At 49.3% G+C, this 16,497-nt stretch overlaps 1 protein-coding gene across 2 annotated transcripts in view; it reads left to right on the top strand.

The window, feature by feature from the left end:
* Window positions 1-16,497, top strand: part of LOC105728572 (E3 ubiquitin-protein ligase RNFT2) — a 292,363-nt gene that overhangs the window by 118,957 nt on the left and 156,909 nt on the right. The gene's annotated exons all lie outside the window — the stretch shown is intronic.

Here is a 16,497-nt window from a genome sequence, read left to right as displayed (position 1 = left end):
TAAGTACCACTATGTTATCGAGTGTGTGAACTTCATGCTAAGCATGGTTATCTGCACCAGACAAGGCCAGGTGCCTGCTTCAAATTTGCCTCCAGGCTTATTGGAAACATATGCCATGCCAGAGGCCAGTACTGTAAATGACCAACATCTGGAAGTGAACTGATGGCCCAGAAGTCAGGATGGGGTTACAATCACCAGGGAAGCTTCAGAGCGGACCCAGGATTTGATCGAGGCCTTGAAAACACATGCGTGCATGCACACACACACACACACATTTTTTCCATATTTGGAAAAAGGAAGCGTAGCTTAGGTGGGGAAAGGGGCTACACCAGACCAAGGACAGTGACAAGCATGTCTCAAACAGCGAAGCGTGATGAGCAGGGAACTGTGTCAGAAAGCTGTAGGAATTGAGGTCAGGTGCTGTGGCTCATGCCTGTAATCCCAGCAGTTTGGGAGGCTGAGGAGAGAGGATTGCATAAGTCCAGGAATTTGAGGCTGCAGTGGGATATATTTTTTATACATAGGATTTTTTTTTCTTTTACAAGCAGCAAGTAGTAATTGTGCAATTTAAAACCATTTTTAAAACATCAAGTCCATCAACCCTTGTGAGCCACTGCCCCGCCCTTGAGATGTGTTCCTTCAAACTTGGTTCATAAAGAATGTTCTCAGATGCTAACTCACAGCTAAAGCTCGCGGCTGGAGAGATTCATGAAATACCTTTGAAAAATGTGTCCCTGTTTCCATTCTTCATCCACCTTGTGGAGGGGGTAGGTGGGCAGAGAGGGAGAACCTGAACCGCAAGGTCCTGCCTCCCTGGGCTGTAGTGATGCTGTGCTGCTTTGGGCATGGAAAGTGAAAGCTGAGAACCATGAATGCCACTGCAGCATTAGATGGGGCAAGAGGCTGATTCCCTTCTTCTGATGTCAGCAAAGAATTAGGACTCTTGGATTCCCTACTAAGAGGCCCAAAAAAAATACCTTGGCAGGGCATGGTGGCTCTTGCCTGTAATTCTACCACTTTGGGAAGCCAAGGAGGCCAGAAGTTCGAGACCAGCCTAGGCAACATGGCAAAACCTCATCTCTACTAAAAATACAAAAATTAGCCAGGCCTGGTGGTGCACACCTGTAATCCAGCCTCAGGAGGCTGAGGCACAAGAATCTCTTGAACCCAGGAAGTGGAGATTGCAGTGAGCTGAGATCATGCCACTGCACTCCATCCTGGGCAATAGAGTAAGATTCCCTGTCTCAAATAATAAATAAATAAATAAAATATTTAAAAATGCCTGTTTTGTCCCTGCTGTTTGCACAAGTGAGAAGTTACAAATTCAAACAGCAGAGAAGAATATACAAATAAAAGAAAAACCCCCTTCAACCTAACCCCTAAGCCCCCCTCCGCTTCCCAGAGGCAGTCAGTTGTGTAGCCTCCCAGAGTATTTTCTATTCATTTGTACATGCCATGTCTCTTTTTTGTTATGTCCCCAGAGCCCAGCACAATGCCTGGCACATGGGAGGTGCTCAATTCATTATCTGTTGAGTGAGAGTAAATAAGTGACAAATGAATAATGACTACAGGCTGGGTGCGGTGGCTCACATCTGTAATCCCAGCACTTCGGGAGGCCAAGGCAGGTGGATCACTTGAGGTCAGGTGTACGAGACCAGCTTGGCCAACATGGTGAAACCTCATCTCTTCTAAAAATACAAAAATTACCCAGGTGCAGGTGTAATTAGCCAGGTGTAATCCCAGTTACTTGGGAGGCTGAGGCAGGAGAATCACTTAAACCCAGGAGGCAGAGGTTGCAGTGAACTGAGGTCGCACCACTGCACTCTAGCCTACGAGACAGAGCGAGACTCCATCTCAAAAAAAAGATGGCAGATTCTCGGATCTTCAGTCTTTGGTTTCAGCCGGTTGATTTTGACCAAGGAGTTCGGATGGTACCAGTAGTTCTAGTTCTTAAGACTTGAAAGAAAGGCTGGGCATGATGGCATGTGTCCCTAGTCCCAGCTACTCAGGTGGCTGAGGCAGGATTGCTTGAGCCCAGGAGTTTGAGACCAGCCTGGGCAATATAGCAAGACCCTGTCTCTAAAACAAACAAACCAACAAACAAGCAAAACAAAACAAAGACTTGGAAGAGCAGCTTTCCATGCAGAATCCTCTTGAAAAGAAAATTGCTCTGGTCCACGTTATCCCTTAAATCTCCTTCTGTATAGTTCACGTTGGCCAGTTAGGAAGCTGGGCACTCAGGAGACTGGAAAGGAAGCTGAAAAGACAGCTAGGTTGCGGTGTGCGAGGAAGGAGGAGGCCATTTGGCAGCCTCTGGAAGAAGTATTAGCTCTCCTTGGCCCAGCCCTCTTCTATCAGTGAATAGTAATCAGTGCTATCAGCTACTAGATACTGATGACCTAAAGTCTATGGAGAGAGACCTGAGAACTCAGAGTTCCTACCCACTAGGAAGTTATGGCAGGAGGGCCTTGGAAGCCCAACTCACTTGACTTTCAGAAGGGTAAGCAGTGAGAGCTGGGAGATAGCTCAGCACGGAATCCACACATACACAAACACACACACACACGCGCGTGCATGCATGCACACACACACAGGCACACACAAAGACAGATCCTTCTTAAACTGTGGCCTATAAACAGTGTTGCTCATGTCCCATGTCCCACATGTTATACTATGCACATTCTTCGACCTAACAATTTCACTTTCAGGAACTTCATTTTTTGTTTGCAAAGTTGTCCAAATATGAATGTCCCCTGCCGGGCACGGTGGCTCACACCTGTAATCCCAACATTTTGAGAGGCCAAAATGGGAGGGTCACTTGAGCCCAGGAGTTCCATACCAGCCTGGGCAACATAATGAGACTCCATCTGCACACACACAATTTTGTTTTTGAGATGGATTTTTGCAATTATTGCCCAGGCTGGAGTGCAATGGCACAATCTAGGCTCACGACAACCTCCGCCTCCCGGGTTCAAGCCATTCTCCTGCCTCAGCCTCCCGAGTAGCTGAGATTACAGGCATGCACCACCATGCCTGGCTAATTTTTTGTATTTTTAGTAGTGACGGGGCTTCACCATGTTGGCCAGGCTGGTCTCTAACTGCTGACCTCAGGTAATCCACCAGCCTTGGCCTCCCAAAGTGCTGGGATTACAGGCATGAGCCACTGTGCTGGGCCACAAACAATTTTTAATTAGCCAAGTGTGGTGGTGCATGCCTGTGGTCCCAGCTACACAAGAGGCTGAGGTAGGAAGACCACATAAGCTCAGGAGTTTGAAGTTACATGGGCTGTGATTATGCCACTGCATATCAGCCTGGGTGACAGAGCAGGATCCTGTTTCTAAAACAAGAGTTCCGGCTGGGTGTGGTGGCTCACGCCTGTAATGCCAGCACTTTGGGAGGCTGAGGCAGGTGTATCACCTGAAGTCAGGGGTTAGAGACCAGCCTGGCCAATATGGCGAAACCCTGTCTCTACTAAAAATACAAAAATTAGCTGGGCATGGTGGCAGGTGCCTGTAATCCCAGCTACTCGGGAGGCTGAAGCAGGAGAATCACTTGAACCTGGGAGGCAGGGTTGCAGTGAGCCGAGATTGCGTCATTGCACTCCAGCCTGGGCAACAAGAATGAAACTCAGCCTCAAAAAAAAAAAAAAAAGTTTCTAACAACCTTGTTTACCCTACCAGAAAACAGGAAACAATGTAAATGTCCCCAAAGAAGTGACCTTATAAGGAAATCCTGGTTTATCCAAGCAAGGGAACATCATGCAGCCGTCAAGAAGGATGATGAAAACCTTTGTGTGTTGTCATGGGAAGATCTCAACCACCTATTTTTAGTAAGGAAAAAGCAGGTTACAAAACAGCATGAACAGTATGAGCTCATGTATTTAAAATAGGATACGTGTGTGGGTGTCTGTGCATCAAGGGAAGTGCACGGGGGGCTCCCTGAAATCAGGGGTCACGAATTGAAATGCAATGGACCCAGTAAAGGTACCCAGGGGGGGCTGGGGACACTGGAGTGTTTTTGTCCTTTCTAAAGGGGTTTCTGACACTCATCTCCAACCTGTGTCTGCCACATGGGGATACATGTGTTAGAAGACATTGTTAGATCTTTCCATTTTTCAAGAAAAACTGGAAATACAGGTTTCTACCTGAAAATGACTGATTTTTTTTTTTTTTTAGATGGGATCTCACTTTGTTGCCCAGGCTGGTCTTGAACTGCTGGGCTCAAGCGATCCTCCTGCCCCAGCTTCCTGAGTAGTAGGCACTGCAGGCACATGCCACCATGCCTGGCTAAAATGCCTGACTTTTAAGTGTTGGGGGCAAACCAAGAAGATCAAACAAAACTCAACTGCAAGCCAAATTCGGCTAGGAGACCACCCATTTTCACCCCTGCCTGAGACACTCAGACACTCCTACAATTACCTGGCATTTAAGCTCGCCTCATCGGAACCCTCAGCAGCTATCTCTGGGCGTCAGGTTCTCCATCTGTACAATGAGGAAGATGGGTTAGCTGTGTCTAGTGTCCTGTCTGGCTCTGGCTAGGTTTCCAGAGCAGAGACCTTTTTGGCTCGTGGATCTTTTGAGAGTTGGATCCAAACTGTGTTTTCTGTCCCAAGTAGGGGGAAGTAGAAGAGGAGGGTGAAATCAGCCAATGTTATTAGCTTAATTACTGGGTGTTCACAAATTTCCTGAGGCCTCCCCTAAATTCATTCACTCATTTATTCATTCATTCAGCAGTTAGTGAATGCCACCAGGACCGGGTGCTGGGATACAGTAATGGGCAAAATAGCCATGGTGGTTTGCATCTTTCTGGGACCTGAAGGCCAGTGTTGCCCGGGCTGGTGCACAGCAGACTGCCTCCCAGGTTCAAGCCCTGATGTAGTGATTCTCCTAACCCTGTCAGAGTGGCCTAAGTGGGCTCATGGTGAATCACAGATTGGGGAAGGAAGGATTAGCAGCTGCTTTAAGCAAATGGCTCAGAAAAGTTCTGAGAGCTTCCACCCATACCATAAAGATGGGCCCATGGAATAAACTTCTTTTTTTCTTTTTTTTTTTTTTTTAAAGACAGGCTCTTGCTCTGTTGCCCAGGCTGGAGTGCAGTGGCACCATCATAGCTCACTGCAGACTTGACTTCCTAGGCTCAAGCAATCCTCCTGCCTCAGTTTCTCCCAAGTAGCTAGGACTATAGGTGTGCACCACAATGCCTGGCTAATTTTTGTATTTTTGGTATGAGCCACTGCATCCAGCCTGTGGACTCAATTTTACACCAAATAAGAACAACACATATCATAGGCTGTCATTCACCATTTTCTGAACATCAGTGACATGGCTTGTACACACTGGAGTAGATTACAGCAGGCTTCCTTCATGCTAGGAGCTCATTACTGATATAAAACAGAATTGGTTCTTCCAGACACACACATATGGGGGCTGAATCTGTGCCAGCCACTTTATATACAGTGCTCCTCCAGTGCAGATGCTATTATTATTCCCAGTTTATAGATGAGGAAACTGAGGCTCGGAAGGTAATGGGATCGGCCTAAGGTCACACAACTGGCAAATGGGAGATGGAGAAAGTTATCTGAAAGTGGACCTGACTCCAAAATTCATGTCACTTTCCATGAAGCTTCCCTGGCTCAGCATAAAGTACTGGTGAATAAGATAAACAGTTACCAGGGTTACATTTTCTGAATCAAGCCTCAGGCTTTTTGGTCTGCCAACAGTCTTGAATATTCTAAGTCTGAGCTGTCTTTGAAAATGGTACCTCGGCCGGGCACGGTGGCTCATATCTGTAATCCTAGCACTCTTGGAGGCCAAGGCAGACAGCTCTGGATCACTTGAGGTCAGGAGGTTGAGCACCAGCCTGGCCAACATGGTGAAACCCCTTCTCTACTAAAAATGCAAAAATGAGCTAGGCGTGGTGGCAGGCACCTTGTAATCCCAGCTACTTGGGAGGCTGAGGCAGGAGAATCACTTGAACCCGTGAAGCAGAGGTTGCAGTAAGCCAAGATCACACCACTGCACTCCAGCCCAGGCAACAGAGCGAGACTCTATCTTTTAAAAAAAAAAAGAAAGAAAAGAAAATGATACCTCTTCTTGAATCCATTCCAGTGACTCTGACATATCCCCATTCCTGCAAGACCTCCCTCTCCACCCATGCCAGCCACTTTGTCTTAGTTTCACCAGCATCAGTATGTTAGCATTTTACAGGGTTTATTAAGTACCACGCGCTAGCTCCAAGAATATTAGTTGAACATGATTCCTGCCCCCAGGATGATAGGTACAGATAGGCAGGCGGAGAAGCTTTCCATGTAGTGACATTGCTGAGACGTGGAACCTTTCCCTGAAGTGGGGACAGGCATGCTAGGCCTCATCTGCACCCCGACACTGGCCAGAGGTGTGGCCGATGAAGAACAGTCCACAGCAAGGCAACAGAGATTCAGTTGAGGCCAGTCACAGCCAGCTCAAGAGCCAATAGACACTTGACATATAAAGGCTAGTGACACGGGCTGGGCGCAGTGGCTCATGCCTGGAATCTCATCACTTTGGAAGGCCAAGCCAGAAAGATTGCTTGAGCCCAGGAGTTCCAGACCAGACTGGGCAACAGAGTGAGACTGCACCTTTTTTAAAAAATTAAAAATTAGTGGCACACACCAGTAGTCCCAGCTACTGGAGAGGCTGAGGTGGGAGGATTGCTTGAGCCCAGGTCGAGGCTGCAGTGAGCCGTGATTGCACCACTGCACCCCAGCCTGGGCAGCAGAGAGACCCTGTCTCAAATAAATGAATAAATAAAGGCCAATGGCATGAATGAGACATGGGAGCCAACAGCAGTGTTTGCAGATCTTGATCATATGATTTTATGCTCTAGACAACCTTTATAATAAACGAACACTAAGTATGTTTTTTGTTTGTTTGTATTTAAGACAGAGTCTCACTCTGTCACTCAAGCTGGAGTGCAGTGGCGTGATCTGGGCTCACTGCATCCTTAGCCTCCTCAAGCGATTCTCATGCCTCAGCCTCCCAAGTATCTGGGATTACAGGCATGCGCCACCACCCCCAGCTAATTTTTATATTTTTGTATTTTTCTTTTTAGTAGTGGCAGGGTCTTGCCATGTTAGCAGGTTGGTCTTGAACTCCTGACCTATCCCTCCCGACCCACCCAAAGTGCTGGGATTACAGGTGTGAGCCACTGCACCCAGCCAAAAAAATGCTAAATATGTTTTGATATCAAAGTTCCATTTGAGAGCATTAAAAACTTTTTCTTTTTTGATACAGAGTTTCTCTCTGTCGCCCAGGCTGAAGTGTAGTGGCACTGTTTCAGCTCACTGCAACCTCCACCTCCCAGATTCAAGCGATTCTCTTGCCTCAGCCTCCAAGTAGCTGGGACTACAGTCAAGTACCACCACACTGGGCTAATTTTTTTCTATTTTTAGTAGAGATGGGGTTTTGCCATGTTGGTCAGGCTGATCTCCAACTCCTGACCTCAAATGATCCTCCTGCCTCAGCCTCCCAAAGAGCTGGGATTACAGGCATGAGTCACCATGCCTGGCCAAAAAAATATTATTATTACTTTTTATTTCTATTTTTGAAATGCGGTCTTGCCCTGTTGCCCAGGCTGCAGTGCAATGGCATGATCTCAGCTCACTGCAGCCTCAACCTCCCTGGGTTCAAGTGATCCTCCCACCTCAGCCTCCCGAGTAGTGGGACTACAGATGCGAGCCATCACACTTGGCTAATTGTTCTTTTTTTAGTGAAGATTGGGTCTCACTTTGTTGCCCAGGTATGGAACTCCTGGCTTCAAGCAATCCTCTCACCTGTGAGCATTAAAAAAAATTGTTTTAATTAGTTCTTTTTTTTCCTTTGAGATGGGAGGTCTCACTCTGTTGTCTGTCCAGGTTGGAGTACAGTATGTCATTCATCTCACTGCAGCTTCGAATTCCTGGGCTCAAGTGATCCTTCGCTGTTCCTTCACCGTGATGGAAACAGTCTCAGTGCCCAACCACAGTGGATGGGGAATGTAAATGATGCACTAACCAAATAAATTAGAAGTACTAACCAAATTCTAAGAAGTGTCTCATAGAAACATATTCAAAGGTTGAACAAATGCCTGTGATCTCGAAAAAGTCAGGTTACAGATAATATATTTAGAGTGATTCCATGTGTTAAGGTACATATCCTGCCAGGCATGGTGGTGCACACCTATAATCCCAACACTTTGGGAGGCCAAGGCAGGAGGTCTTGAGCTCTGGAGCTCATGCACCTGTAGTCCCAGCTACTTGGGAGGCTGAGGTGGGAGAGTCACTTGAGCCCAGAAGGTCGAGGCTCCAGTGAACTATGATCCTCCCACTGCACTTCAGCCTCGGTGACAGAGTAAGACCCTGTCTCAAAAAAACAAAGAGAGAGAGAGGGGGAAGAGAGAGAGGAAGAGAGAGAGAGAGACAGGAAGAAGGAAGGAAAGAAGGAAGGAAGGAAGGAGGGAGGGAGGCAGGGAGGGAGAGAGGGGAAGGAAGGAAGGAGAAATGGCAGAAAGAAAAAAAGGAGGGAGGGAGAGAGGGAGAGAAGGAGGGAAGGAAGGAAAGGAGGGAGGGGAAGGAAGGAGAAATGGAAAGAGAAAGGAAGGAAGGATGAAAGAGAGAGAAAGGAAGGAAAGAAGGAAGGAAGGGAAAGAGACAGAGAGAAGGAGGGAAAGAAGAGAAATCACATCGCAAAAGGGTCAAATCTAATACAATGGAAAGACAGAGAGGCTTACATGCTGTCTGGTCTTTACATGGGAAAGTACTGCTCCTTTTGCTACTCAGACCTTCTCTCAAAGCTGAGCCTCCTTTCTCCAGAGGCAAGACTACAGTATTTTCCAAATAGTTCCCAATGAACTTGCAATATTTTTTGTCATCAAGAAAAATTTACTTATTTTTCTGAGACAGGGTCTCACGCTGTTGCCCAGCCTGGACTGCAGTGGCACGATTACAGCTCACTATAGCCTCAATCTCCTGGACTCAAGCAATCCTCCCACCTCAGCCTCCCAGGTAGTTGATAACGCAGGTGTGGACCACCATACCTTGCTAACTTCTTATTTTTTGTAGAGCTGGGGTCTCACTATGTTGCCCAGGCTGGTCTTGAGTTCCTGGGCTCAAGTAATTTTCCCACCTCAGCCTCCCCAAGTGCTGGGATTACAGGCATGAGCCACCACGTCCAGCGACTTTTTTTTTTTTAAGGAATATTATATCAAGTTTCCCAGAGCAATTAAATTCCGTCCTGCCCAAGTGTCTGGCCCATGGAGCAAAGGTTCAGTGGGGGAAAGCTCTGTGGGAAAGCAGCCATCTTGGATAAGCCCGTTGACTCTCCACAGGAAGAGGAAGGAGCTTTCTCCTTGCCTGGCCATCCAGCAGTCATAAAAGGATGATCTTATTGATGTGGGCTAAATAGAAATCCCCCACTCAACAGCAGGGGCGCCAGTTTAGAAGAGGAAAAGAAGAGGGGAGCCAGTGCTGAGTTGAATGGTGAGAGTTTAAGAGTGATGGAAACCAATGGATGTCCACAATGTTCTCCTGGCACCGAGGCGGGTGGCCCGTGTGAGTTGGTTCAGGGATCAGGACCTCTCAGACCTTGGCAGGAGGTGAACTGGTTTACTTCTACTAAGAGGTGAGGGCAGGGGCACAGCCTGGGTCTCATGTCTCTGAATCTGGGGGCACCTGAGGGCTCTGACTGGGACTCGTTCATCTCAGCATCCTTGCCCCTGGACACCCAGCCCTGGCACCAAGCTACTTGTTTTTCTTTTCTGAAATGTACTATGCAAAGTCTCACCTCCAGGCCACTGGATTTGCTCTCTCTCTTCCCAAAACACCTTTCTTGCATGTCTTCATATAGCTGGCTCCTTTGTGTCATTCAGATCCGCTATTCCCCTGGTTCCTCTTCAAAGTGGCCTTCCTTCGCTCATCGCCACAGGTGAGGAGTCCCTGGGAAACTCTCTATTGTGTTACCTTTGTGTATTTGTGCTTCAGAGCCCTGAGCACTTTCTGAAACTATCTCTGTGTTAGATTGCATAATCCAAAGGTGGCCACTATAATATCTCCCATTCCACATGCTATTCCAGAACCCCACCACTCCCGCATGAGGTGGAATCTAATTCTGACCCACCTTGAATCTGCATCAGCTTGTGACTTGCTTCTAACCAAAGTGACTTCGGAAGCTGGGTCAGAAAAAGCAAAGCAGCTTCCCCCTAATTCCTTGGGATACTTGCTTTTGGAGCTCCCAGTCACTGTGTCAGAATCCGGCTGCCATGCTGTGAGGAAGCCCAAGCCACATGAAGAGGCTGAGTACAGCTGCTCCAATTGACAGGCCCAGCTGACTCCCAGTATTAACAGCCAGATATGTAAATCAGGTTGCCTCCCTACCCATGACTCCAGCCCCCAGCCATCCTGGAGCAGAGACAAGTCACCCCCACTATGCTCTGACCAAATTCCTAACCTACAGAATGTATGAGCATGGTCAAATATGTCAGCCTTCCGTATAGATGGGTTCCACATCCACGGATTCAACCAATATTGGAAAAAATAAAATTTAAAAATAACACAACAATTTTAAATATATATATATATATAAACAATACAGTATACTTATTTACATAGCATTTACATGGTATTGGGTATTATAAATAATCTAGAGATGATTTAAAGCACACAGTGTGTAGGTGTTATATGCAAACACTACACCATTTTAAATCAAGGACTTGGCATCCTGGGATTCTGGGATCCAAGGTGGGCTCCTGGAACCACTCCCTCCCAGAGACAGAGGGTGGCTCTAGTTGTTTTAAGTAAAACTTAGTAGTTTTGGAGTAATTTGTTACACAGAAGTAGTAACAAAAACAATATTTATTTATTATCTGTCTCCTCCCAGTAAAACGTGGGCTCCATGAAAGCAGGGAACTCCACGTCTTGATCCTTCCCGTATCCACAGTGCCCTATATATAGAAGGTACTCAATAATTAGCAGTTGAAAAAGTGGAAGAATCTGAATTTGGGAAACAACAGCGATGATGTTGCATAGTTTCTTTTTTAAATTTTTTTTGTGACGGAGTCTCACTCATTCTGTGGCCCAGGCTGGAATACAATGACACAATCTCAGCTCACTGCAACCTCCACCTCCTGGGTTCATGCAGTTCTCCTGCCTCAGCCTCCAGAGTAGCTGGGACTACAGGTGCACACCATCATGCCTGGCTAACTTTTTGTATTTTTGGTGGAAACAGGGTTTTACCACGTTGGCCAGGCTGGTCTTGAACTCCTGACCTCAAGTGATCCACCGGCCTCAGCCTCTCAAAGTGCTGGGATTACAGGTGTGAGCCAGCATACCTGACCAATGTTGCATAGTTTCTGATTCATGTAATACAGCACAGTTATTGTACACCTACTGTGTGACAAGCAAGTCGCCAGGGGCTAGGGACACTGTGGGTTAGCTTTCTATTCCTGTGAAATCCTATCACAGGGACACGAGGGAGGACCACCAAAGAAACAAAAGCCCCCACCCAACTCTCCGTATCGGCCAAACATAGATCTAAAAGGCTGATTTTTCAGAAAAACTAGAGTTGTGATTGCCAAATGCAGCCAGCCCACATCTGGGGGTGTATTTCATTATCCCCGGGCGTGGCTCTTTTCCATCCACAGCTCAGTCACTTGTACTCTGGCCTCTCACTAGGCGAGCGGATGACTCCAGACAGGGACCATGTGGCAGGAAGGCTGCCTGGTTCTGCACATCTGGCCCCTTCCCGGGGGGTTCCTCCCCAACAGCTGTCCTCCCCGGGCTCCCTCGCCAAGCAGAAGGCCAAGCTTTCAAGCTCTAAAAGTAATTCTGGCAGGGGTGCTGCGGGCTGGGAGGGAGGCCTGCAGGATGCGCCTCCAGGTTTAACCACTTAATCCCCAAAGTACCTGCCAAGAACCAGTTAGCATGTCTGGCTGGCTGTCCAGGCCGTCATTAATTCATTAAAGCAGGCTCCCGCTGGCCCATTATCTTCCTTGCCACTGACCACGTCGCCTTATGGGCCTGCAGAGTCCCCCTATCTCCCCTTCCCCTGCTCTCAAAGCAGGATTCTACCCAGCCCTGGCCCCAACTCCCAGGCAGATTCCTCGGCTCCATTCTCTCTCCCTCCCTGCCCCCTCCCTAGGCACGCTTCTCCTCCCTCCCACGCCTCCGCCAGCCAATGCTCACCATAAAGCGTCTTTTGTTCCCTCTCCTCTGTATCTTTGAGTATTGACTGGTTAAATCATACCCATCTCCTCCCGGCCTCCCCAGCCTCAGAGGAGCTTCCCCTGGGGCTCTGGAAGAAAGGGAATTTCACTTGTTCAGGAATTCACTGTGCACCACCCCGTCCGCTTACTGCCCCATCTCCTCTTCCCCTGCAAGTCATGGGGTGAGGGGGGCTGTGTGCCCTCAAAGACTGAAACTCTAATTCCATTGGGGATCACTAAGGTGGACGCTCTCTGCCTTGGCTTCCCCTTCGAAATAAAAAGAATGGCTCTATTTTATGACATCCTTGAGTGAAATTAAGAGACAGACACTGCACTGGACACTTTTTTTTTTTTTCGAGACAGGGTCTTGCTGTCCCCTAGGCTGGAGTGCAGTGGTGTGATCTCAGCTCACTGCAACTTCTGCCTCTGGGACTCAAGTGATCCTCCCACCTCAGCCTCCTGAGTAGCTGGGACTACAGGTACACACCACTATGACCAGCTAATTTTTGTATTTATTTATTTATTGTTTGTACAGATGAGGTTTCACCATGTTGCCCAAGCTGGTCTTGAACTCCTGGCCTCAAGTGATCCGCCCACCTTGGCCTCCCAAAGTGCTGGGATTACAGGATTGAGCCACTGCACCCAGCCTGTACTGGACACTGTAGATGAATGTTCTCTTATCATTCTCCCAATAACCCTGGAAACAGCTCCAGTTTACAGATGATAAAGGTGCAGAGAGGTAATGGTTCTTTCTCAAGGCCATGCTGTCAGCAAGTGGCTGGGCATTCAAGAGTCTCTTAACCATTATTCTCTCCTGACCCTCCTGGCACTGATTTCCCAGGAGGGCAGGCAGGAGTGGTGTGGAATTGCCAGCAAAAATAATGGGAAAATGTTGACTACCTTGGGAAAGAATAATAGTAAATGCACAGTAATAATCATGATGGCTCACATATATATCCACTGTTCTAGAGCTTTCTGTGTATTAATTCATTTAACCCTCTTAATAACGTGCCTATGCATTAAGTACTATTATTATCCCCATTTTACATATGGGAAAACTGAGTCTTGGGTGTTTGTTGCTGTTTGTTATTTTCTTTTAAATGACTTCAGAGAAAAGTATCGATGGCTCGCAGGAGAGGCTCAAAACAGGTATGCTGAAAATATAAATATATATATACACACACATATATACATACACACATACATACATATAATTATTATTGTTATTGAATTGGAGTCTCACTCTGTCGCCCAGGCTGGAGTGCAGTGGTGAGATCTCTGCTCTTCTCCGCTCACTTCTTGGGTCACTGCAACCTCTGCCTCCTGGGTTGAAGAGATTCTCCTGCCTCAGCCTCCCGAGTAGCTGGGATTACAGGTGTGCACCACCATGCCCAGCTAACTTTTGTATTTTTAGTAGAGATGGGGTTTCACCATACTGGCCATGCTGGTCTCAAACTCCTGACCTCAGGTGATCCCCCTGCCTCAGCCTCCCAAAGTGCTGGGATTATAGGTGTGAGCCACCCTGCCTGGCCTGTATGTTGGAAATATTGATCCCGCATATAGCTGAGCACACCCTTGAAACCTATGAGAATTGAAAGTGGTGGTTCCCACCCTATATGGCTGGCACAGGCCTCCCTCAAACACCTAAGGTACAGCTGTGAACATTCCCCTTTCTCCCTTAGAGTAGGGAAAGAGGAGAGCACTCCATATCCTGTATAGAACGCAACAAATTGTCTTCCTCCAGTGAATTTTCTGTCCCTTCTACTTAACTTACCAGAGCTGGAAAAAAATGGGTTTCCCCAAATTGAACTAAAAGCATGAGAAAGGCCGGAGCCGCTGGTATTCTAAGATCAGATGTAGGCTGCAGGGAGAGAACCTGATCCCGGCCAGTGCAGGGAGCTCCGGCACGGGGAACCCGGGCTGGGAGCGCAGAAGGCGGGTGGTGAGCAATTCTACGGGTGTCCCGAGGGTATGAGGGGCGGCGCTGGAGGGAAGCCGTGCGGAGCATCCTGAGGTCAGGGCGCCAGAGCCTGCAGAACCCTGGAGGTGGTGGCTGCTGGGGACGCCCGGGCGGGACACCACAGGTAGAAGAACCCACAGGTGTGGGAAGACGGTGTCTCAGAGTCAGGGCGCAGCACGGAAGTAACTCTGAGGTAGAAGCCGAGGGAGGCGGGGGAAATAAACTCCGCAGCGACTCTGCTGCTGCCCCTCAACATCGATGCAAAACAGCGAAACCCCTCGCCGCCGCCCTCCCCTGCAGCGCAGGCCCCAGTTCCCCAACTCCTCCCCTGCGCTCCAGCGCAGAGCGGCGCACTCTGCCCGCCCCTCCCGCAGCCTCCTCTTTCGGGACCCGGGCGGGTTCACACCCCTGACACTCACACACTGGCAAACGAGAACACTCGGGCAGGCTCCGGCCCGGAGTCTTCCGCCTCCCGGGAGGGGCACCTGATATCCCGCACGCCAGGGCACCCGGGAGGGGAGCGCTTCTCCAATCTCCTGGACGACAGAACCAAAGAAAGCCGTGTCCCAGCCCTCTCCCCATTTCTATTTGATTTTACTCCCTTCCTCTCTTGCCTTCTAATTCACTTTTCAATTGTCTTGCAACTTGTTCTCCAGGCAGTTTCTCTTTTTCTCCACCCTCCCCAAACTTCTTGTCCCTCCCCACCTCATCGCCTGGTTTTTCTCTCCCTCTTCACCCACTTTTTTTCTGCCTCTTCCCAAATTCCACGCTTTGGGCTTCGCGTCTGTCGCTCAACTTCCTTTTTCTGCTCCCCGAGATCCATCCAAAGTGTTCTTCCCGTTCCTGGGATTGGGCAGCCTCAGCCTGGACCCATTCAGTCGCGGGGGCCCCCGGCCTCTCCAACTAGAGGAGGAAGAAGGCGGAGAGAAGTGGATGGGAACCCCGGCGCCCGGGAGCCCGGCGGAGTGCGCCCCGAAGCGCTCACTTCTCTTCCCTAGCGCCCAGGCTGCGCGGGCCCACGCGACATCTGTCGCCTGCGGTCCCGGCTCACACCCCGCGCACCCCCGCAGCTCCCTGGGCGCTGCCACCCCCCACGCTCCGGCTGCCACCTTTCCCCGCGGGCGCAGACGCTAGGGCCTCGCCTTCAGGCGCCGCTCCAGCTTCCCAGGGTGTCTGCGGCGCGTGGCGGGGCTCAGCGGCGGGGACCCAAGGGCGGCTGGCTATATCACCTTCGATCTTCACCTTCCGGCCCTAGACCCATCTATGGTGGACTCAGCTTGATTCTCTCCACCTTTATTCTCTGCAGCGCTCCTCGCTACTCCAGGATCCAGAGTAATAAGGCGATGCTTACACTGTGTGCTTCCTCAAAGCGCCTAGCACAGTGCCAGACGCACAGCTAGGGCACAGTAATTTCCCCACCCCAAGAGCCTAGAACCTTCCTCCCACTGATACCAACCACACTAGGCGCTCAATACCCACGTCCAGTCCTAATCTCTCAAAACATTACCTCCCTAAACAGTGCCCAGCACCCAGAAGGAGCTCAGTAAATGTTCCTTACTTAAGGCTTCCCATTGGAGTTTCCCCAAAAGCCTCCTATACCAGCCCACTCCGAGGGAGTCTCCTTCCCATTGCAGCTACAACCGTCTTGGAGGCCAAACTCCTTAAACAGGACACCTCACTGGCTAAGGAGCGAAGTTGGCAGGGCAGAGGAAATTTGCAAATGCGCGGGGCTTGGGGTTGAAGATTGGGCCAGCCAGAAACAAGGAGGACGAAGTCTCGAGATGCGATTGGGGTGGCAGAGAATGGGGATCAGAGATTGGAGAAGTGACACTTAGGGAGAAGAGGTGGGAGCAAAGGTGAGGGAGACGGTGGCGACTCAGGAACGGCAAGAGGCTTGAAGGGGACAGGGGACCTTTCTTGAAACTGCGACAGATTATAAGTATTTGGCGTAGCTTACAACTACATTCTCATCGCAAGCACACTTTTTACTTGCATTGTGTGTTTATTTGTGGGACTGGTGGGGATTATGGAGGCCGAAGTTCTCCGCAAGCCACCGAGCTCTAAGGGAGTAAGTAGCAAGATGCGCTTAAGGACTCGGAGAGATGGGGGCAGAAACGGTGGACCTGACACTTGGAAGGAAAGACGGGGGCTGAGTAGAAGAGCTGACCGGAGGTGCTTGCAAGAGAAGAGAACAGAGGAAGAAGGGGAAGGGAAGGGAAGAAAGCCAAACTTGCCACTCTCCCGCTCCCGGGCCAGCCCAGCGCCTCCAGTGCCCAGCTGCCGCGCCCTGGCTCTCGCTCGCTCGCTCGCGTACCTGTTGCTCG

Source organism: Aotus nancymaae, unplaced genomic scaffold (assembly GCF_030222135.1).
Source record: "Aotus nancymaae isolate 86718 unplaced genomic scaffold, 86718_ANA_hifiasm-v0.15.2.pri h1tg000021l, whole genome shotgun sequence".
Classification (NCBI taxonomy): domain Eukaryota; kingdom Metazoa; phylum Chordata; class Mammalia; order Primates; family Aotidae; genus Aotus; species Aotus nancymaae.
Note: the sequence above shows the minus strand (reverse complement) of the source record. Positions and strands in the feature narration are given on the sequence as shown.